We start from the raw sequence: 22,768 nt of genomic DNA, 5'->3' as shown, positions 1-22,768 counted from the left end.
ACAGACACTTAGGTGGCTGAAGAAGGAAATTTTTGTTAAAGTGAATCCAGCTCTGAGTTGGACACAGAGACTTTTGACTGGCAGCCGAGTTCCTTGTGCTAGCTGGCAAAATTAGCAAATTTTTCTTTTAGTTGTTGTTGTTGGGTTTTGAAAATACACTTCATTTCCTGGCAACAGTTTTCTTTGTCTAGTAGATAAAGGGAAAGATATCTTCCATCTACACTCCTATCATCTTAGAAACTATTTTCTCAACCACACAGGATCCCCTGAAGTCTCATTCTCACTCCGAGGCCTCTTGACAGCTGGCTTATAACCAAGTGGTCTCAAAAAAGTCCTCCCTTCCCTGATTGTGTGTGTCAGTGGGAGTCTGTTTGCTGTCATCAGAGGGCTCATCTTACATGTATGGCCATGATAGCCCTGTGTGTGTGTGTGTGTGTAAGAGGCAGGCACAGTGCCTAGTCTTAAGTTTTAAGAATACTCAAAGACTATAATTAAGAAAATTAGAGATTGAGGTGGCACTTCTTCCCCTGTTGCTCTCCATGAAGCTATAAGAAAAAACAAAAGCAACTCATGGTTATGGCCATATACCATATTGATGTAACACACGCCACTGTGTTAATCAAAAATAGTCTTCCACACTGGTGGAAGAGTGAGTTGACACAATCTTTTTGGATGGCGTTTTAGTGCAAGTCAGCAGCTTTAAAAATGGCACATCCAAACTTAGGAATTGATCTCACAGAAATGTTCACAAGTGTGCAATAAGATTTATTAGTGAATTGTATGCTAAATGGTGAGAACAATTTAAATGTCTAACATTTGGGGAAGATTAATCAACTATAATATGCCTGTCTAACAGAAGATTCTGTAGTTATGTTTTTAAAGAATATCCACTGATATAAAGTAAGGTTTTGACATAATATAGATTAAAAGAAGAATAAGATATTAATACAGTTCAGTGACAACTTTATATAAGTACGTATTTATAATTGCTTAAACAACTAGCAGGAAATATACCAAATTGTAATGGTGATTTACTTTGTAGCTTGGCATTTTAGATAGAATGGTCAAATGGATGCATAGATAGATAGATACAGATGTAGATATAGATAGAAGAAAGAAAAAGCACTTTACTAGATATTAAAAATGTTTCTCAGTCTGTAAGTGTTATAACTTATTAACATATACATATCAAACTACATTTAGGAAAATATCATCTTTGCTTCATAAGTCTAATCACCACAGAATAGAAATAGGTTTAAAAAAGATAAATTCTAGACAGAGAGCTAAGAGGCCACCTACTTCCTCTCTCTCTTTTCTCAAGGAGAAAAGATAAGTACAGAGGGTTTTTTATCAAGGTTTTTTATTCCTTTTATCAAGATTGGAGTTAACTTTGTGATAAAGCCAAAATAAGTCCTAGTCCCAAACTTTTTCTGATATGCAACAGATGACATTTTATTGTTAACGTTGTTTTTTCTTTGTTTACATGTAGGTCACGGATTTTGAGTAGCATTAGAATTATTTGGTTGGCATATTTGCCTCCCAAATGGTCTTGATTCTTCTATCATGAGTGTTTGACATTCTGAATTCAAAATGATTGTCATAATATTAACAGCAATCTTGCACATTTTGTTGACAATGTCTGATAAATGTTGGTATGTCTTGGAACCTATTATTATATATGTATTTAACTTTTAACATGGATGATTTTGAATTAGAGACTATCCAATGAAAAACATAAGGAAAATAAACCAAAGTTAATAATTTCCAATTCAGTAACTTTGAGTAAGATATAATTTTTTTCCTGCACCAGGTACAGAACCCTCTAAGAATTCAATAAATACTCGATGATGGAACTAGTAAGTGGATGTTTTCAGAAACATTTACCTGATAGTATAGAATTATATGTAGTTAGAATTGGCAGCAATATTTAAATAATTCATGCAGGTCCTAACTTAAATGGTATGATCAAATATTTTCTATAGCACAAGAGTAGATTTATTTTGGTTTAAACTTTTCGTTTTCCCAGTGTATAGCTCTTGTGTTGCAGAAATTAACTATGGAAATGTCATATAATACCTACCTGGTATTATAACCTTAAAATTCAGTCAGTGAGTAGTCATAACTTCTAAGTAGAGGATGTTTAATGAATTCTGAATAATATTTATTAACTATATTTTGATGACTCATCCTTTTATTGAAAATATTAGAGTGTTTTAGAACTCACTTTATAAATGTGATTTTAATTCTTTTACCATATTCATAGGCCACTGATTTCTAAAGAAAGAAGATTAAATGATTCAGGTTTTGCAGAAACAAATCACTGTGCTAATCTTCAGGTATTTCTCTTCCTGATACGGCCACTAATGTCTAATCGTAGAAGCACAGGCCCCATCACAGCACTGTTTTCATCAGTGCACCATTGAATTATTTGTCAGGGATTGGAAATCTTGTGTAAGAAACATACCAAGCTTCAGCACTTTCCGAAATGGAGTGGCTTTTCTAAAATAGTTCTCAGAATTGGCTTCATGGAAAGAGGAAATACCATCTTACAGAAGGAATTCAAGTGTAATATAGGAGCTTCTGGAAGCATGAATAGTCTTATCTTCAGGATTCTTAGAATTAAAGATTCTGGCTTCTCTTTGACATGAACTATTGAAAAACCCCAGAGCAGGATTGGTAGACCTGTCCCAAGTGTGGAAGGTGTATAGTTTGACTATAAAGTTTCTTTAACGTTTTGGGAAATATTAGTTAAAAGCCAGATTTTCAGCTTCCTTTGATAAACAAAATGATCTAAGATTGAGTTCGCTTCCTCTCGAGGCACTAGTCAGCTTGTCCTGGGGAGAGGCGGCCTGTTTCTCTGAGGAGGGTGCCCTTTACTGGCTGCATTCCACCTCTAACCTAGTCTGTTTCACTCATATTGTAATATATTTCCTGCTTGATCAGTACAGAAATTTGATTTTTTAACTCCTGTCAAAGAAATAAAGCATTATTAGTGCTTCCTTCTGCTCCAGGTAGGTTTTGTAACTTGATTCAACATTAAATCCCATATTGTGTCGAAAAGGACACTGAAATTTCAATAGGTAAATATATTTTATATCCTTTTATATAGACTGTCTTTATTCATTTTATCTCTTCTTTTTATGATGCAAGGCTTCTTAGCCAGTTTTTCATGGCTACTGCAGTTTTTGCTTTTCTCCCTTTTTTCTAACTCTTAAAACATTTTTTATCTCTAAGAATTTAGCTCGAAAGGTTGGCACTATTACATTACTCTAGAATTCAGTTCAATACAGTGTTAAACACTTTTTCCATGAAGGGAAAGGATAATGCCTTTTACTAATATTACACATATTAGTAACACTTTTACTGTTATTACTGATGGTATATGTACTAATATTAATTTACTACTGTTCTAATATTACAGAACCTACTGTATATGCTGAGTGTATAGCAGATCTGCAAGTGTATCCATTGACTGAATCAGTATTTCCACATCTCTACTATTTAACCTAAAACATTAACTTTCTTCAGCATGAAAGTAATATATTGGACTGTAACATATCACCCATAATACATAGCAAGTCAAATAATATCAATTCCTCTTTCATGTTCTTAGGAAGGAGTGTTTCTAACAAATGCATAGTACAAAAATATAAGTTCCTGCCCTTAATTTCTATTGCCTTATAAGTTTCTTCTTACTACTACTGAGCCAATGTTTTCCTCTTTTAATTTCTCTATTAACTTTAATTAGGCTCATGAGTTTGCTGGCCAGGTGGGTTTTCCCTAAACACTCACAACTCTGTTTTCCAGGCTAGCAGTAGAATTAAGTTAAGCTGCAGATTTGAGGCAGATTCTAACATTATAAGCTATAGAAGTTTCCAATGCCACAACTCATTTCATCCACTGAGGATTTCAGCAGGCAGCACTTTTAATAAGCCAGGCTTGACATTTTTCAAGGAATACTTTGGGATCCATTTTTGAAAGCAATATTGGTTGTGATTCCACAGCTGGAAGATTTCCGAGGAAATAATGTTTGTCCTCTTGAAAACATGTTTAGTCCATACGGCATAAAGAACATAACAGTTCTGAGCCACCATTCTAAATTTTGCCATAACATATTTCTAATATGTAATTTTCCAACAACATTTGTCATGGGCCCATGATAGAATAGGAGTATTAGTTCCAATTCAGTCTTTCATTTTCTTCATTTTACTTTGTCTTCTAGGAAAGATAAACTTGCCTACATTATTTATGTATTTTAGTGAATTAAAATAGATTTCATTTGCAATTTTCTCATGAAAAATCTTAAGAAAGGGACAGAACACAGCTGAAAATCTTCCCTCGATCCTACAGGGCATTAGATCGACTCAGGTACTGGCTGCTGGTTTAATAAAAAGATAGGATTTCCATTTACTCCAGGCAGGCTTAATGTATTGTTCTCAGAGTGAGACAGTCAGAATGAGTCAGGAGCCAAAGAATACACTTTATAGACACAAATAATCGTAAATTCAGAATGTCACCTTTAGGCAGAGGCATTTTTATTATTGTTAGTGGAGCTGCTGAGTAGGTTTGATGTTTTATTCTCTTGAGGACTCAATGTTCCCGAGTCCTGGAGCCCTGTCTTTATCAGGCTCACAAGGAGGGAGCCCAGCCAAACTTGCTTCCTATACTTCTCTATGATTGATAGCAGATGGCATGCTTTAAAATAAACCTATCCATTAGCAGTCCTCAGTGTTTTTACTCAAGGCATTTACAACTGTCTCAAGCAGAAAACACATTCACTCCGTGAGCTAGTTTCAGTCCGCAACAGCTATACAGGTGCAAACCTCTCATTAACTCTTAAATAGTGGTGAAATTAACAATGGCTTTTTCTCTGACTTTATTTAAGGGAGGATACTTCAAAGCTGCTGTGGAATTACTCTCCTCCACAACAGAGCTTCAAAGGATAGTTTTATTAAAACTGAACAATATTATGCAATGATACGCTAGTCCAAGGAATGTACATATCATGTGGTGGATATTACAGTTGAAAAGTTTGTTTCTATGCACACAGATTTAGTGGTAAATTACCAGGCTTGCAGGAGTGTTTGTGAAGAGGAAGAAAAGAGGGAAGATCTCATCAAGGGTCCCTGGCAGTGCTCAGATTCTTGGTTACACATACCTTTGCTCAGGCACAAAGTATCCATTCCCTCCCAGCCCCTTTCCATTGCAAAGGGAGGGTAGGGCTGAGTGCTCATCATTAAACTGAGTTAATGGTTTGTTTTTAGGCAGCCATTTGAATTTCCTTACATGTGGGTAGTTAAACAATAGCTGCTGCTGTTGCTAAGTCGCTTCAGTCATGTTCGACTCTGCGTGACCCCATAGATGGCAGCCCACCAGGCTCCACCTGCCCTGGGATTCTCCAGACAAGAACACTGGAGTGGGTTGCCATTTCCTTCTCCAATGCAGAAAAGTGAAAGTGAAGTCGCTCAGTTATGTCTGACTCTTTGCGACCCCATGGACTGTGGGTACCAGGCTCCTCTGTCCATGGGATTTTCCAGGCAAGAGTACTGGAATGGGTTGCTGTTGCCTTCTTTGTAAACAATAGCAACACCACTTTTAAAAGTTACCCATATTGAATACCGGTGAGATGATTAGCCTCAGGATTTTGATTTATGCTCAAGTAGATAAATAAAGCTTTCTAGTTTAAAAAGTCTTATTGTTAACACTGGCAGACACCTAATGGCACTTATCTTATGCCAAGTATGGGTTTTGAATCTTACAAAAATGAACTTCTTAAATCTTATCAACAACCTGAAAAACTACTATCACTATTCCTAACATTACAGATAAGGAAGCCACTCTGCTCTGAGACCTTAACCAGAATATTTCCTGAAAGGAGGGCTTAAGATAATGTGTTCGAAACCAGACTGCCTGGGTTCAAATTTTTGCTCCAGTCTTTACTCTCTGTACGACAGTGGGCATGTCATTTGATGCTCCTCTGTCTCCTTTTTCTCACTTCTTATCCTGTAACCCTTTGTTGTTGTTGAGTCACTTTGTTGTGTCTGACTCCTCTGTGACCTCATGGGCTGTAGCCCTCCAGGCTCCTGTCCATGGGATTTCTCAGGCAAGAATACTGGAGTGGGCTGCTATTTCCTTCTCCAGGGGATCTTCACAACCCAGGGATCAAACCTGCATCTTGGCATTAGCAGGCAGATACTTTACCGCTGATCCACCATTCTTACTTTGGGCTAATAATTGTCCTTACCTTTTATGGTTGTTTTGATGATAGAATAATGTATGCATAATGCTTAGAACAACTCCTGGCACTTAGGAAATGCCAGGTAAGCTTTAGCTATTGTGTTGTCATGACCATCATTACTAAAGTTACTACAGTGACATTAAGCCCTTAATACAAACTCATATAAATATGAGTTTTCTCTTATATCTTCTATATTTGGGGCTCTGTTTAGAAAAATTTTAATGTCCAAACAAAACAAGTTATTTGTTTTTATTTCACACTTTATTAATCAAACATATACATGGTTGCCAATCAGAGGCTCTGATCAGCATTAGGTAATAAGAGTTTTCATATGAAATTGATAAGATTTTGCCCCAAAGGAAAGTAATTTGACACTCTAGTTTTAGCAGCCTTATTATTGGTGTGTATGTTATTCCCTTAGGCCTTCTGAAAAAATGAAATTGGTTAATGGAGCCCCTCATTACCTTCCATGGGTCCTCATGGGCCCATGCTGCCATTGTAGGTAAACCTGAGCCAAAATTTCTCTTCAATGGGCAGCTGGAGAGGCAAGCAGTAAAAGTCATGAGATGAACCCTATGACTACCCCATCCCTTGCTATTTTTTAAAAGGTATTGTCTGCATTAAAGGATTTTTGGAGAAGGCTCACATAATAAGACACTTGCCACTGATTTTCCAATGCACACATAATACAGAGAGTTCTGAAAAATATGGTGGAAGAATCCAAGTGTGCATGAGGCATAAGTTACAACTCATCTTCATGGTTTCTGCATGTTTCCTCATCAGGAGGCTTTTGTAGACATTTGCTCTCTCATCTTTTTGCGTGCACTCAAGTAAGTTTTAAAATAAATATGTCTGTATACAAGATGAAAAAAAAACTAAGTTATGTGGGAAAATTTTAGTGAAGAGCAACACCTATCAGAACCGCGTTACTTTCTGGATATTAGATATTCAATTATTACAACTGCAACAACTATTTGCTTACCTGAAATATTTCATTTGGATTTCTAAAAAGTAATTCTATATTGGGTTATAGAAGGGAAATGCTGGGCCAATGGATATACCATACTGCTTGCTCTAAGTTTGGAGAGAATATGGCTAGTAATTTGAGATTACTCAAGGGCACCTTGGTGTGCATTTTAGAGGAAGTTGGCATATTAATGGTTCCTCTACACTTCATTACTAGTTTTAGTATCACACTGAATGGGATTAAGTCAGTTAGATTTATAAACTTTCTAAACAGAGAGAAAAAAGGCTAAAGAAAGAAGCCTAGGACTAAAGGACACTTATTGGATTTAATGTTGTAAAAAGAGAAATTGTTTTAGTAGGAAATTTTTTTCCCAGAAAAATATTAGGAGCTTAAAAAAATTTAAGAATATATTTAAGCATCATGATTTCTTTTGATAGAACAAACTAAGGCTATATTCTTATAGAAGTATAACTGTGTGTGAGTTATATTTTTGTTGAGTTCCACACAATTAGAATTTAGAATGCAATGGCAGAAAGAAAGGGCGGGGAACTTGACATCAGGATACCTGCATTCTGCAAAGAACAACAACCAATACTGGCCTACTCTCAGAACAATCACTGCAGCTCTTTATTCCTAAATATAACCCCTCTATGCCTCAGATTTCTCAGATGTAAGTGAAAAGGGTTGCCCTGAGTCAGCAAATCAAATAAATGGCAAGGGGACTTGGAAGTTCCTGTCCCACAGTCAGGATAGGCAGCAATAATTGATTACAGACTCTTCCCGCTGAGCCAGGTGAAAGTGAAAGTGAAAGTTGCTCAGTCATGTCTGAATCTTTGCCACCGCAGGGACTATACAGTCCATGGAATTCTCCAGGCCAGAACCCTGGAGTGGGTAGCTGTTCCCTTCTCCAGGGGATCTTTTCAACCCAGGGATTGAACCCCGGTCTCCCGCATTGCGGGTGGATTCTTTACCTGAGTCACAAGGGAAGCCCAAGAATGCTGGAGTAGCCTGAGCCAGGTGAGGCCTCTGAATTCTCGAAGCAGTGATTCTAGCAGCCTTCCTAAGGTTTTCATCCCTCAAAGTGAACTTGAGATGAGACTTGTTGGCTATGTCTGTTAGTCCCCAAAATGCAAAAATTCTAGATTAATAATGGTTTTTTGCAATGAGGTAGTGTCTGTGTTTAAGTGGGCAGATGTATTAGACAGAGAAATAGATATCTTGCTGAATATGGCATAAATGCTGGTCTTTTTATATTGCCTTCAGTGACTGCATTTCTATGCAGAATGCTTACTTTTAGGAAAATTTTGACATGCTTGCACATTGATTCATTCATTTACTATTAAGGTTTGAAAACTGCTGAACCTACTGTATTCTTTTTGTCCACTTGACCTCATATTCAGTACAACTTTAAGATACTTTCTGTTAGTTTCAACCCAGCCTATGTTCTCCTAAACTGATCCAAAAATTGTGTTCTCAAGTGCTCTGTTCAATAGCTGTTTATCTTTTGGAACCCCTTTTTGTTTGTTATTTTGAGAATTTGTTCTAGTTTTGCTAAAAACTTGACATTAAGATCTCAGAGGTGTGTATCTGTCTTTATCCCTGGGCTTTGTTTCACTGGAAAATTTTGGGAGTTGAGGTTCATTACTACTACGGCCTCCAACTGGGTTTCTTTGCATTATTAGTCCTGTGGCAGATACACAGCAGTTTTCTAGAGTTTTCCAATGGGAATAGCAGCCTTTGTAAAATCAGGAAATTAGTTTATGAAAGTTGATAAAATGGAACTATTATCTTAAATAATAGCAATTTCTTAATAATATGTTGAGTCTAGCACCACTCCTTATAATAATTCTTCTTTTTCATATAGTTTCAGATGGAGAGAATGATCTATCCCAGTTCAGAACGTTATGCCTGTTATATATTTTAATAGCATTTTACATTTTGTGGAGTACTTTGTAGTTCCTCTTTCTGGTGATTCATTAAGGAAATGTAGTCATTTGGAAATGAAGATGTGTTAGAACTTAGGAGACAGATTTTGGGGCTTCCCTGATTCTGTCAGTATAACTTGGGTAACAATGACTAGCAGCCCTGTTTCTCTACAATCTAGCTTTCATCTCTATAAAATGGGTGCACTAATGCTAACTTTGTGTGTGGTAATAAATATTATCCTAGGTTAATTTCCTTAAGCTCATCAAGAGAAGAAAGCCTTAAGCAGAGCATGTGAAGTGCTCCTGACTGTGTCATCTAGGACTGTTTCCCACCTTCATGTTCCCTTCCTAACAGAGAAATAATGAAATTGTCTACGAGCCAGAGGGGTGACTGGAGAGTGGCCAAGGTTTTGGGTTGAATCCTCAGTGGTGTTTGACATTTGTGTTAATCAGTTGGCTTTCTTGTCACCTGGAGTAATGTTAAGTTGGATTTGTATGTTCAGCGCAATGAAACAAGCAAACAGATTTTTTAAATGTTGAATGTTCAGCAAATTAACAGTTATAAGACTTCATATCCAAGAGCAATAAACCATTGTTAAATGATTAAAAATAAACAATTTACATTGACAATAAATAAACATATACTTTAACTTGAGGAAAATGTGAGCAAATAAGCAGTAATTAACATGTAATACTTTAAATAATACTTTAATTGTTTTCAAAGCTATTTTTTTTTAGTTGCATATTTGCAACAGGGCAATCAGGGCTTTAATCAGCTAGGTTCTTAGTGGCTGGCTATCAGATTTGATAAAAATCAGCTCAAAGGGGCTTGCTGGTACAATTTCTTCTTTGAGAAATCTTCTTGTGACTATTCCCAGGAAGATTAACAGAAACAACAACAACAAACCACTTTATAATAAACAAAATAGCAATATAACTTTATATGGAACCTTTATTTTCAAAGGATCCCAGGATGCTTATAAACTGCTATTCAAACCATATCCAGGAATCACTTAGGCACAGCCACATTTTGGAGCCGAAAGGAGAGCTGAACTGTTAGTGGGAGAGGATGTTCCTGCTCTAGAAGGGGTGTAGCTTGCATGACCTAATAGGGGTTTTCTGGCTCTAATTTCTGCAGTGCTGCGTGGGTGGAATTCCTGTGCTTTGGAGATGCACAAGGCGAGGCTGTATTGCTGCAGAAAGTGGGAAGTCAAAGCGAATATGGTAGTGGAAAGAGGAGGCACGGGAAATGGACTGTTAGGGCTCCCTGACCCTGGGGTAAAATAACTGTCCCAGGTGCCATTTGAACCAAGTTATTTCAGTTGCCAAATGAAAAACTCTTCTATGGGAACTTTTTCAGGGAAAAAAAGAGTAATGAGAGTCAGCTGACTCACATCTAGAATTGTAGAATGTTAGAATAGGGCAGACCCTAGAGATGATCTAGTCAAACACCTTTATCTTTGAGAAAACTAGCACCTAAAGATAGGAAGAGGTAAGAGCGTAACCTTAGATCAATATTAGCATCTTCCAGTCGGAAGAAATCTTAGTGATTAACTAGCTGCATCCCCCACACTATTATTTAATGACTTCCTAAACAAATCTTTCTAAAAGTTCTTTCAGCAATTTTGTTTACTGACAGGGATATATGACTTCTAAGAGTGACAACTCACACTGTTGGAAGTTTCCCTTTAGAAACATTCTTTAGAACATTCATTCTTTCATTTTTTAATACACGTTTATTGAGTGTCAGTCAGGTACCAGGCAGTAAGCTAGGCTTTGAAACACAAAGGAAAATAATACTAAAATATAGCTCTTAATAGTTACTGGGAGCACACTGCATGCTAGTTACCATGGGCTTTACATGTTTTCACTCATTTACTCCTTGCAACAAGCCTGTGAAGTGGAAACAGTTATTTTCCCCACTAACAGGTAAGGGAGAGAGTACAAGTAATTTGCCAAAGAGAAGCAGCTAATAAGTGGCAGAGCAGGAATTTAAGCCAGAGGTGATGGTTTTAGAGCCCATGCTCTTAACCCCAACACCATGTTACTCTTTAGGGAGCAGGTGAAACCATAAATGAACAATGCAATAGTTGATTCTTGTTAGAGTTAAATAAAGACGGTTCTGTAAGAGGCTTAACGGGGGATCCCCATTAGCCAGAGTGGTCAGAGAGGACACCTCTGAGGGGAAGGAATATTCCTAGGAACCAGTAATGAAAAGACCCTTGTCAAGGGAGGAACAAGCTCAAAAGCTTCCCTAGCAAGGTTGGGGAAGAACCTGATGGATTTTGGAGCCCAAACTTTCTTCCTCTAAAATTCTCTAATGTAGTTGTACTCTTTAACCAACACAGAGTAGATCGAACCCCTTTATCATTTACAATTTTGGTGGGGGGGGTAAATTAGGATCTTTTCCTTGAAGAACAGTATATAAGCCACTGATCACATAAAAAGTAACTGGTAGTACCCTAGTACCCACAGTTACAAACCTTGTAAAGGGACCATACTCCAGACTCTTGATTAATACATTATCCCATCTCCTAGTAGAACAGTGAAAAATCATTTTTTTCTACCACACATATCAAAGATGGGCCAATTTATTAAACAGATTCAAATGAAAATATGTCCTGCATTATACCTAGAAAACACTCTAACACTTAGAATATGATATTAGAAAAGCTTCACATGCTATCACTATTGATTATGATTCTAGCATAAAATTGTATCCTTTCACATAGTAACATTGATTTGATCTTCTACAAATAGGCTTCAAGAACAATGGTTAAGAAGACAGTCACTTCAGAACACGTGATGTGTTCATTCCTCCTGCTAGGTTTCCCTTCTATTGTATTCCTGTTCCTGAGAGATGGGACTGGTAGTCTATCAAGTAAGGATACCTAGACGGGCACATACACATTAAGTCAAAACACTCCGTTATCTTAGGATATGGACAAAGGAGAAAAAACTACTTGGGGAAGAGTTTAAGAATTTCCTAGTAGAGGAGTATTTTTGAAATCAAATATTTCTCTATGTGAGTTGACATTTAAAATGTGTGACTTAAGAGAGATAAGAAGAAAATTGTGAGAAAAATAACCTTAAATATTTTGGATCACATTTTCGTGAATTATGCAGCATTTGGCACAACTTTAAGGAAACAGAAACACTCTGGGGTAATGATGAGTATTTGTATGTACTTTATATGAACATATATGCACACTCACATAGCTATATTTGTGACATAATGTACTAGTTATATGGAATATATCTATGCAAAATTATTTTATATGTAATATTTCCATCCCTGGGACTAAATGTTGGCAGTTTAGAATTTGTTTTTGTGAATGCTTTCATGCTGAACTTATGGAACGTAGTTGTTGGAAAGCACAGATGTTGTTCTAATTCTTATGGGCAGTCAAATGTCTTTTGAAAAGCCACCCTAGATCCATCCGTAGAAATGGCATGTTGTAGACTGGACAGAACAAAGCAGCAAAAGAAATAAAGTGAAACCATGTTATCATTGGCTTCCCTTGAAACATATTAAAAACTCTCAGAAGAGATAATCTACAGTAGGGAATAGCACTGTGCTGGCCCAGGGTGTACAGGATGACCTAATGGGTCTTTTCCATCTCTAATTCCTGTGATACTGCAGATCTAAGAGATGGAGCCAGTAATTGCTTACAACATAGCAGATTCCTCTCTCTCCCTCCCCTTTCCCCCCTTCCCTGGAGTTCAGCAGAGAATCTCTTAAAATAAACAAAAACTGTGAGAAACTAAGAGAAGTCAGGGACTGGCCCACTTTTGAGATGCAGAATGTGGAAAGTATGAAGTGCTGATTTGACTATGAAGGCTGGAAAGCAGAGGGGCCAGAGCCATTTACACTGCAGGCAGTAGTTAAAAAAGGAAAAAAAAAAAAAAAAACTTGAAAAAAATGGGTGTAACCCTGGGCTTTGATACAACTGGCCTTTCAGCCCCCACTTGAGATTTGCACATCCTCAAGGGAAGCTGTGGTTTGGAATAAGATCGTGCATTTAATTTCACTCAGAGAACTTATTGGACTTGGCACCAAAAGAAAGAATTTGCAGTATATTTTTTGTCATGATTAGTGGCCCCCTCGCCACAACATTTGATTATTTTGGAAAGGGAAAAGTTAAATCCTTGTAAAGTTGTGATTTACAATTTTCGAGCATCCAGGTAGGGAGCATGACTTCTGCCAGCTTGATCATGGGATCCACATTTTATTCTAGCTCATTGATGTGAGAAAACAAAACAGTTCTGTGGGGGAAAATAGACTTGAAAATATATCCCTTGATTATCCTGGGAGATTTTTCTCTCCAAACTACATCTACGCTCAGTCCCATTGATTTTGGTATCCGCTGGAACTTGTAGCAAGAAACTGGCATGTGGCTGGTTAACTTTTCATTTCTCATCTGTAGTATCTGGTATTTTATTTTATCATTTGATTTCCTTGCCCTCACAGTTATGTAAATCTTGAGGCAAAGGAGTTAAAAAGAGGTTCTTATTTTATACCTGGACATTTCACTGGACATTTTTTTCTCAGGCTTTATAATTAAGATTGGAGATCTTGCGGGTATTTTAAATATATACTAAAATTTGTCCAAATAGCCACAGGCAAAGGGAATGACCAACTGGGTGGCTGATGAATATTTTCCTGGTAGATGTACAACAACGTTCCCCACAACTGGGATGCTTTATCCTTTGACATTAAGAATGCTGTTTGCAGAAGTAACATTCCTTTGAACACTCAACGCTCTGAAATCGTGTCCCGCCGCAAGGACTCAAATAGGGTAAGTCTGAGCCTCCACGCTGAGTAAGGGCCAGGCTTAATTAGATTCTGTCCTGTTGTCCAGCACTTATATACAGTCTGTTTGGTCTTAAAATAAATCTTGAAGGGGAATTAATAATAAATTCCACTTCTTATACTACTTTTGAATTTTTGGGTCTATTTCTAGCTGGATTTGTACTTGTTTATAATGTTTAGGCAGGGAGTTCTCACCCTGCTTACTAAGTGAAAGCGATTTGCTGAATAATGTCAATGTAGCAATGTTAGTGGTATTGTTGGCAGAGAGAAAACACTTTTTCTCTCATTCTAGACTTGGACAGGAGATAAAGATAAATACAAGAATTCCACTGGTATTTGGGAAGTACTATACTTGTCCCAAGTTGAGTGCGGTGGTTAAGGGAACAGATGAGTAAGGGCAAAGAGCCTGGGTTCTAACCCCAGCTGGCTGTGCGACCTGGGCAAATTATTTATCTTCTCTAAGCCTCAGTTTTTTTCATCTGTACAATGGAGTGAGTAAAACTACTTAATTTGGTTACTGAGGGGATGGAAAGAGTTAACATATCATTAATAGCGTAATGATTGGCACATGATAAGAGTTCAACAAGAGTTTGCTATAATGGCTGTTTGGTATTGACTTCATTAGCAGGATATTTTCTGGTTGTGTATTGTGGTAAATTTAGATTCAGCTTCTCTGTGAAAGCAAGATAGGAGATCCACTTTCTCTCCACTTGCAATGATTTAATGACAGTGAGTCAGTAACAGTTTTCTTATTTGACCTCACCTTTACAAAGCTATTGCAAAATTTGAAACAAGACAATTTATTCTGTGTTAATGAGGCATCTCTCAGTTGACAGTAATACCAACTTTTTCTTCCATAATTTCTCATGTTTCTAGGGATTCTGATCTCCTTTTTTTCCACTTCTCTCCTGCCCTCTCTCCTCCCTTCTCATGAGCATGTGTGCGTGTGCACACACATACACACACACACAGGTTTTTTTTACTCTCTCACACCCTTCTCCAGGATTTACTTTCCTATCTGATGGATTCATTCTAGGTGATCTGTCTCCATATGATGGAAGAGCATAGGTGATTTTACAGCTAGCAATCCTAGAGGATATACATCAAAATAATGCAGCACAGAGACAATTCCCATAGCGAAAGCTAAGTTCTCCCTCAAGTATCAATAATAGGTATAAACTCACAAGTTACAACTTGTGGTTCATTTTTCTCTACATAAGATCTTTATATATGAACAATATTTTTAATGCCTTTGCCTAAAGTAATACAACTCTCCTATGTATTATAAACACATTTACCCCTTTCAGAAGATATACAAACTCTAGGCTCACTCTCTTACTGCATCCCAGGTCCAGACTGAGTCTTTAAGGGATGTGTATTTGCTTTGAGTATGATACAGATGTAATAATTTCATGGTTCACTCACTGAATGCTAAATGGTGATTTCAGTTACCTCCTCCAGAGACAATAGACAAGGAAAAGGGGGATAAATTCATTAAGACTACCATTTAGAAAAGAGGGGGAGAAACAACTTACAGCGGTCAGGAGTTGTTGGTATATACCGTATTCTGTTGGGCTAGAGTAGCAGTATCTCTTCCTTCTGGTGGGGTGGGGAACACAGGTTCCTCTCCACCAACCTGGCTGCTCTTACATCTGCTCTCATTGGCTCTTCATTGTCTATCAGCTTCACCTGAGAAGGCAAAGGTTCTTCTGCTGTGATGCATTGACTAAGCAGCTCATGGCATCCTCACATGGTTATCAGCGCCCTGGGGAATGACTTGGGGATGGACCATTCCCTCAGACCGTTAATTGTTAGACTTTAAGTTTCTTTGATAAACATCTTTACAACTCCGGTCTTCCCTGGTAGCTCAGATGGTAAAGAATCTGCCTGCAATGTGGGAGACAGGGGTTTGATCCCTGGTTGGGAAGATCCCCTGGAGAAGGGAACAGCAACCCACTCCAGTATTCTTGCCTGGAGAATTCCATGGACACAGGAACCTGGCAGACCACAGTCCATGGGGTTGCAAAGAGTCAGATATGAGTGACCAATGCACACACTTTACAAGCTCAAAAGACTGTCTATTTGTTGTTTTAGTTTTTTTTCTAGAAGACTTTCACATATTATGATTCGATGATTTTCATTTTTTTTCACTTTTTAACAATTCAGAAATCGGGAAGTGTGCTGCAATCAGTAGTAGCTTAGATTATATAAAATAAGGGAGTTTCCAAAATCAGTGAATGCCTGTAATCAAAGGCTGGATTCTAGACCCTGTTATGGGATTTGTTCTTTTAGTAAGAGTCTTGGTGTGTGTTGTCCACAGTTGCCCTGCTGTGCTGCTAAGAAACACATTAAAGAAGGCAAAAATTCCTACATAATTCACTCATTAGAATGGTGGAATACAGAGGGACATAATGGACAAAGTCAAACACATTACCATGCCCATTTGATATCTTTATGATTTTTAAAAGTTGACAATTTATTCTTATAAATGGGCTTTCCTGGTGGCTTAGATGGTAAAGAATCTGCCTTCAATGCAGGAGACCCAGGTTCGATCCCTGGGTCGGGAAGATCACCTGGAGGAGGAAATAGCAACCTACTCCAGTATTCTTGCCTGGAGAAGTCTATGGACAGAGGACCCTGGTGGGCTATAGTCCATGGGGTCACAAGAGTTGGACACAACTGAACACCTAACACTTACAACGCTCTTACAAATACCTCCAGTGTCCATCAGTGCTGTTTACCTCAGCACTGTCATCTGGAATACTACTCTGTTCTCTTCCAAAACATCTCTTGATACCACTTGCAGAGACACAGTCGAGGTTGGAATTGACACATGGTTGTGATCAAATCTCACATTTTTACCATGCGCTCATGAATTTTGTCTCCACTTACAGTTTCTGTGAAGTATTAAGTTGTCGCTTGCCTTTAAAAAAGTAACATCACTATGATCCTCATAGTCTTTTGCAGATTAAGTCAATCCTTAGAAAACTATTAGACTTAATATATTTCCAAGGAACAGAGGTCAGTCTTACTTGTGACATAGATAATTTATCTGTTTTGTCTCCATCTAGCCCTCCCAGCTCAGTGTCCTTTTGTTGTGCCCACTTCCTTTTCAATCTGCACTTGAGTAACTCAGACCTTCCTGTTCCTTAAAACACACCTCTATCAAAATCTACATCAAGAAACAGGGCTGGTATTAATTAGTTTTACTCTAGTGTGACTTCAAGTCAATCTTAGTTGTGCTTTCCTTTTTACACTGAAACAGGAACTGTGAGGATATTTCTCACTGAGCATCCTCTCAAGTATGGCTAGTGAAGATACTGCCCACACTGACTAAAAATAAAAGTCTGCTTGGAGGATGGGTTAGATGAAGGTCTAGAACCATATCTGCCAAACATAATCATAAAAATTTATCTGGAGCATTAAAAAAAAAATTTCCTGGGCCCTGTTCCAGACTTACTGGGTCAGACTCTCTGGAATAAGGTCTTGAGAATCATGTTTAATGAATTCCCCAGGCAGTTATTGTGTCCAGACAAATTGGCCTAAAATAAGCCAATAATGGGAGAGGATATAAACATAAGAGAGCACAGTGGATGCCGTAAGACACTATATGACTTGCAAAAGGTTGAAACTGATGAATCTTCAAGTATACTCATAGTTGCTATAATCACTGCAATGATTTTGTTCCTCTTAGAGTTCATTTCTTCCTTTTTATCACAAACTTTAATACATCTAAAAGGTAGGAGACTGTATGCAGTTTGAAACCAGAGAGAGCAAATAAGACTGAATCTCACATGATAGGATGGTGAAAATTGTACGGAAGCTGGACATACTGCTATTTTGTGCACATAAACAGTCCCCTGGTTTCATCTCATTTAGTTTTTGCTAAGTAACCTTACTCCATATTTATTATTTTGTGGGCCTTCATTTCTTCATTCTTTAGTCTCTTAAACATTTTAATTTATTTATAATTTTCTCCAGCTTTATTGAGGATGGATTGACACATAAAATGGTCTATATTAAAAGTGTATAAAATAATGATTTATATACATTGTAGAATGATTACCAAAATGAAGATAATTAATATATCCATCCCCTTTCTGTAATATTTTTTTTGTGTGTGTAATGAGAATGCTTAAATTTACTTGCAGCAACGTTTAAGTCTACAATACTATATTAATAGCTATAGTCACCATGCTGTTCATTAGATCCTCAGGACTTCTTTGAACTGAACATTTGTATACTTTACATACATCTCCCCCCTTTACCCTGCCCCTGGCCTCTGGCAACCACCATTCTGAGAGCATTATTTTAAGTGAAATAAGCCAGACAGAGAAAGACAAACACTACGTAGTATCACTAATATATAGAATCTTTAAGAAAATAGTCAAATTTCATAGAAATAGAATAGAATGGTGGGTACTTTACTTTTTCTAATATGAGATGATTTTGCAAGTATTTTTATTACTTTAGTAAACAGCAAATTTACAGGTAAAAAATGAATATCATGATATATGTTTTATAACTTAGTACTATTTCATATTTTTATAGAAACATAAAATTTGTGTGTTCTGTACAGTTAAAACTATTCTAACATAAACTTCTGAATTGTCACTGTATACATGGGTGATACAGAAATGGTTAAAATATATTCCTCATGTAATTTGAATACTGCTTTGTTGCAAGGATCTTGGCAGAGGGATAAAGCAACAAAAATAAAAGAATTTGACAAGAGATATTCTAAAGTATGATAGTCCATTATTTAACCAGACCCTTCTATAAGAATTATTCAAACTAGTAGTAGTTCATTAAAATTTTCTAATGATTATTTAATTCATACCTTTTAGATGGGCTGTAAATTGGCTTAGATACAAGAATCCTATGTTCCATTTTAGTCTCTGCTTTGTAAATATGTTGTCATTACTAGTGGCATTTCTGTTGGCCTAAAAAATAGACCAAACTGTGCCAGGTCTGAGATCATCAGTCCTATGTCTTTCCAGATCTCTTCGTGTAAGAATTTGTGAATCCAGCAAACAGAAAGAGTTAAACCTATTCTCCTAGTTGGCAGAAACTTTGTAGTTTAAAATTACATACTGACTCTGGTGTAGAGACACAAGAAATTATAGAGCAGACACTGTCCAGGACAACGTATAATTTAAAATGTACTAAAGAATGTATACCGCATGGCAAAGTAAGTGAAGTGCTTCTTCAAATATAAGTGTTTTGCATAGAAAGGCAGTAATTATCCACTCCTAGGGAAATGTTTGCATTCATTCTAAATCAATATTTACTATTCATTTCTTGTGTTCAACAAAACAGAGATTTAACTTTTTTTTAATTTTAATGAAGCTCTAAGACTACAATAATTCTACAATGTAATTGTCTTGATATGAAATATTGCTAAATGGTGTTGCTATTTCGAGAAAGAGCAGTGTGAAATGGAAGGGTATCCCTATTTGTGAAATGTTTCTTTGGGAACATTCAATTCATACTCAGCCAAGCAGGGAGGCTCTCCAGTTTTCAAAGATAACTTAAGCTATCTCTTTGGTAAGGCCCTTAACTAGAATCATTCAGATGAGTCCTTGCCTATATATTTTTTCTTCTTTTTCCTAACACACACTTTCTGATAATGATTCTGTTTCAGCTCAAGTACTGCCTTTTTGAGGGCGCGCGTGTGTGTGTGTGTGTGTGTGTGTGTGTGTGTGTGAATGTATGTAAAAAAAACCTCTTCTATACAACGATTTTTTTTTTTTTTTTGCAGGAGAAAAGGATTTCTTTCCCTGTTTTCCCTCCTAATTTCTCCTGATTATTTAGTTCAAAAGAACCTCAGGGAAAATGGTAAAGGGAAAAAATAAGAAAATAGGACACATGAATACTGTATTCTGAGACAAGACAGAAAGTCTCTGGCATATTTTTATTTATAGAGCTGTGATCTGATCATTCTATGACTTTTCTTTGAAAAATGACTATAATTTTTTATTACAGAGTCTAAAAAAGAACTGGGTAGTATAACAATATGTTATATTACAATATGAATACTCTTTTCCTTGGCAACAGAAACAACAATGCCTTTGCCCCTAACTTTCAGGTCAAAGCAGAGTCCTTTCATGCCCACTGTTATGTTTCCAAATGCTACATAAATGCCCAAGTTTCCTTATATTTCTGTCTTCCACATCTGTATATATTGTAAGACCTAAGGTATTTTGTTGTTCTTAATTTGCTTTTATGTTTCTGTTGTTATTATTTAGTGGCCAAGAGGACATATTTTTGAAGACCCCACCATTCCCATGAGATTTTTCAGATTATTATATTGATTAGCTTACTTGATATTAAAATTTAATCACTATTTTATTTTCAGATGCACAGCTTCTATAGTGTCTCTGTATTATTTAAAACAAGATTTAGAGCTGGAGATAAGTCAAATGTAAATTATATACATTTGCAATCTTATCACATAGTTCATGTGGCATCTCTGGCTCTATTTATTTATTTTTTTTTATAGGGAGATACATTTTTTTCCCATTTATTTTCATCAGTTGGAGGCTAATTACGCTACAATATTGTAGTGGTTTTTGCCATACATTGACAAATGTATGTATAGGGAGATACATTTTTTTTCCCATTTATTTTTATTAGTTGGAGGCTAATTACGCTACAATATTGTAGTGGTTTTTGCCATACATTGAATCAGCCATGGATTTACATGTGTTCCCCATCCTGAACCCCCCTCTCACCTCCCTCCCCATCCCATCCCTCTGGGTCATCCCAGTGCACCAGCCCCGAGCACCTGTCTCATGCATCCAACCTGGACTGGCGATCTGTTTCACGCTTGATAATATACATGTTTTGATGCTGTTTTCTCAGATCATCCCACAATCGCCTTCTGCCATAGAGTCCAAAAGTCTGTTCTATACATCTGTGTCTCTTTTTCTGTCTTGCATATAGGGTTATCAGTACCATCTTTCTAAATTCCATGTATATGCGTTAGTATACTGTATTGGTGTTTATCTTTCTGGCTTACTTCACTCTGTGTAATGGGCTCCAGTTTTATCCATCTCATTAGAACTGATTCAAATGTATTGTTTTTAATGGCTGAGTAATATTCCATGATGTATATGTACCACAGCTTCCTTATCCATTCATCTGCTGATGGGCATCTAGGTTGCTTCCATGTCCTGGCTATTATAAACAGTGCTGCGATGAACACTGGGGTGCACATGTCTCTTTCAGATCTGGTTTCCTCAGTGTGTATGCCCAGAAGTGGGATTGCTGGGTCATATGGCAGTTCTATTTCCAGTTTTTTAAGGAATCTCCACACTGTTCTCCATAATGGCTGTACTAGTTTGCATTCCCACCAACAGTGTAAGAGGGTCCCCTTTTCTCCACACCCTCTCCAGCATTTATTGCTTGTAGACTTTTGGATAGCAGCCATCCTGACTGGCGTGTAATGGTACCTCATTGTGGTTTTGATTTGCATTTCTCTGATAATGAGTGATGTTGAGCATCTTTTCATGTGTTTGTTAGCCATCTGTATGTCTTCTTTGAAGAAATGTCTGTTTAGTTCTTTGGCCCATTTTTTGATTGGGTCATTTATTTTTCCGGAATTGAGCTGCAGGAGTTGCTTGTATATTTTTGAGATTAATCCTTTGTCTGGTTCTTCATTTGCTATTATTTTCTCCCATTCTGAGGGCTGTCTTTTCACCTTGCTTATAGTTTCCTTTGTTGTGCAAAAGCTTCTGCCTTTAAAATATCCATGTAACAGCAGTGTGGGGTGGGTCTGTACTGAGTTTCCTCTCTGTGCCTTCCTGCCATTCATAATTCATACAAGCTCTTTGAGCAAGTTACTATTTGGTATGCACTCTGGGGACAAATAATATCATTTATGTATTGTGATTGCTACTCTATCTTCTTCTTTATTGACAAGAAACAAGGGTGTTGCTTGTAGTTTTGAAACTAAATGGGGTGCAGAAATTGTCCTTCTCTTTCTGAGAAAGACACCTTCTTTCTGCAGGAAATGTTATTGTAAACTGTACTGGTATAAATGGTGTGTTAGTTCTCAAGATATCCCTTTCTCAATGACTGAAGTATCAAAGTGTTCCTTTAGCATTCAGTGGAAAGAGCCACTGGAAAAGCAGGCAGTTAAGGACATGTTCCTAAAGTCTGGAAAATCAATGGGACGCTAAAAAGGGAGCTGAAGTGGACTGGAAGGAACCTCTTGAGGGTCATTTACAAAACCAGAAACTGATTATGAACAGAGCTTTTACCCAAGGAACTGGAGGGGGCCAGCAAACGCATCCTACTGCCCTACAGTTAAATGTCTAATAGTTGAGATGTTTTCTGCACAGCCCATAAAGGATAATGAGGAAGGCTTTGATAGCTCTAAAGAGGGTTGCTCTGGGCCTCTCACAAGACCATGATCTGAGTGTAGGTGGCAAATGCTTGTGTACCCCAAAATGAAAAGGGGCAATGCTAGTTAGGTAAGGCAGTTACCTTGCTAATGGCGCAGGAAAGGGATTCTGATGTGAATTTGTACTGGAGGGAAAAATAAAAGTAGGTGATGTCAGAGTGTAAAATCTAAGACCTCATTTCCTTAAACTGCAGTTTTCTGGAGACCTTGAAATTATCTATGATTTTACCTCTACATGATAATTATTTAATGTGGGTTAAATTAAGGATTAACCTGCATCTTTAATTTTATTGTATTGTGATTTTTTTTGCAGATTATGAATTGTTCCTTTTATTAGTTGCGATTAAAAATATTGTGTTCTCTTCTGTTGCAATAATTTCTGTTACTTCTCTTCTGTTGTAATAATTATTCTTGTATA

The 22,768-nt window shown here is 37.1% G+C and overlaps 1 long non-coding RNA gene across 2 annotated transcripts in view; it reads left to right on the top strand.

Moving 5' to 3' along the window:
- Positions 1–22,768, top strand: part of LOC139038066 (uncharacterized) — a 338,509-nt gene that overhangs the window by 56,506 nt on the left and 259,235 nt on the right. The window contains exon 1 of one of the 2 annotated variants that reach the window (XR_011490989.1): positions 12,935–13,929. The exons of the other annotated variant lie outside the window; for it this stretch is intronic. This is a non-coding gene — a long non-coding RNA (uncharacterized lncRNA). Of the gene's footprint in view, positions 1–12,934; positions 13,930–22,768 lie in introns of those variants that run through there. 2 annotated transcript variants of the gene reach the window in all.

The sequence above is a fragment of the Odocoileus virginianus genome, chromosome 13, assembly GCF_023699985.2.
Source record: "Odocoileus virginianus isolate 20LAN1187 ecotype Illinois chromosome 13, Ovbor_1.2, whole genome shotgun sequence".
In the NCBI taxonomy this organism is placed as follows: domain Eukaryota; kingdom Metazoa; phylum Chordata; class Mammalia; order Artiodactyla; family Cervidae; genus Odocoileus; species Odocoileus virginianus.
The sequence above is the reverse complement of the archived record's forward strand: the minus strand, read 5'-3'. Positions and strand labels throughout refer to the sequence as shown.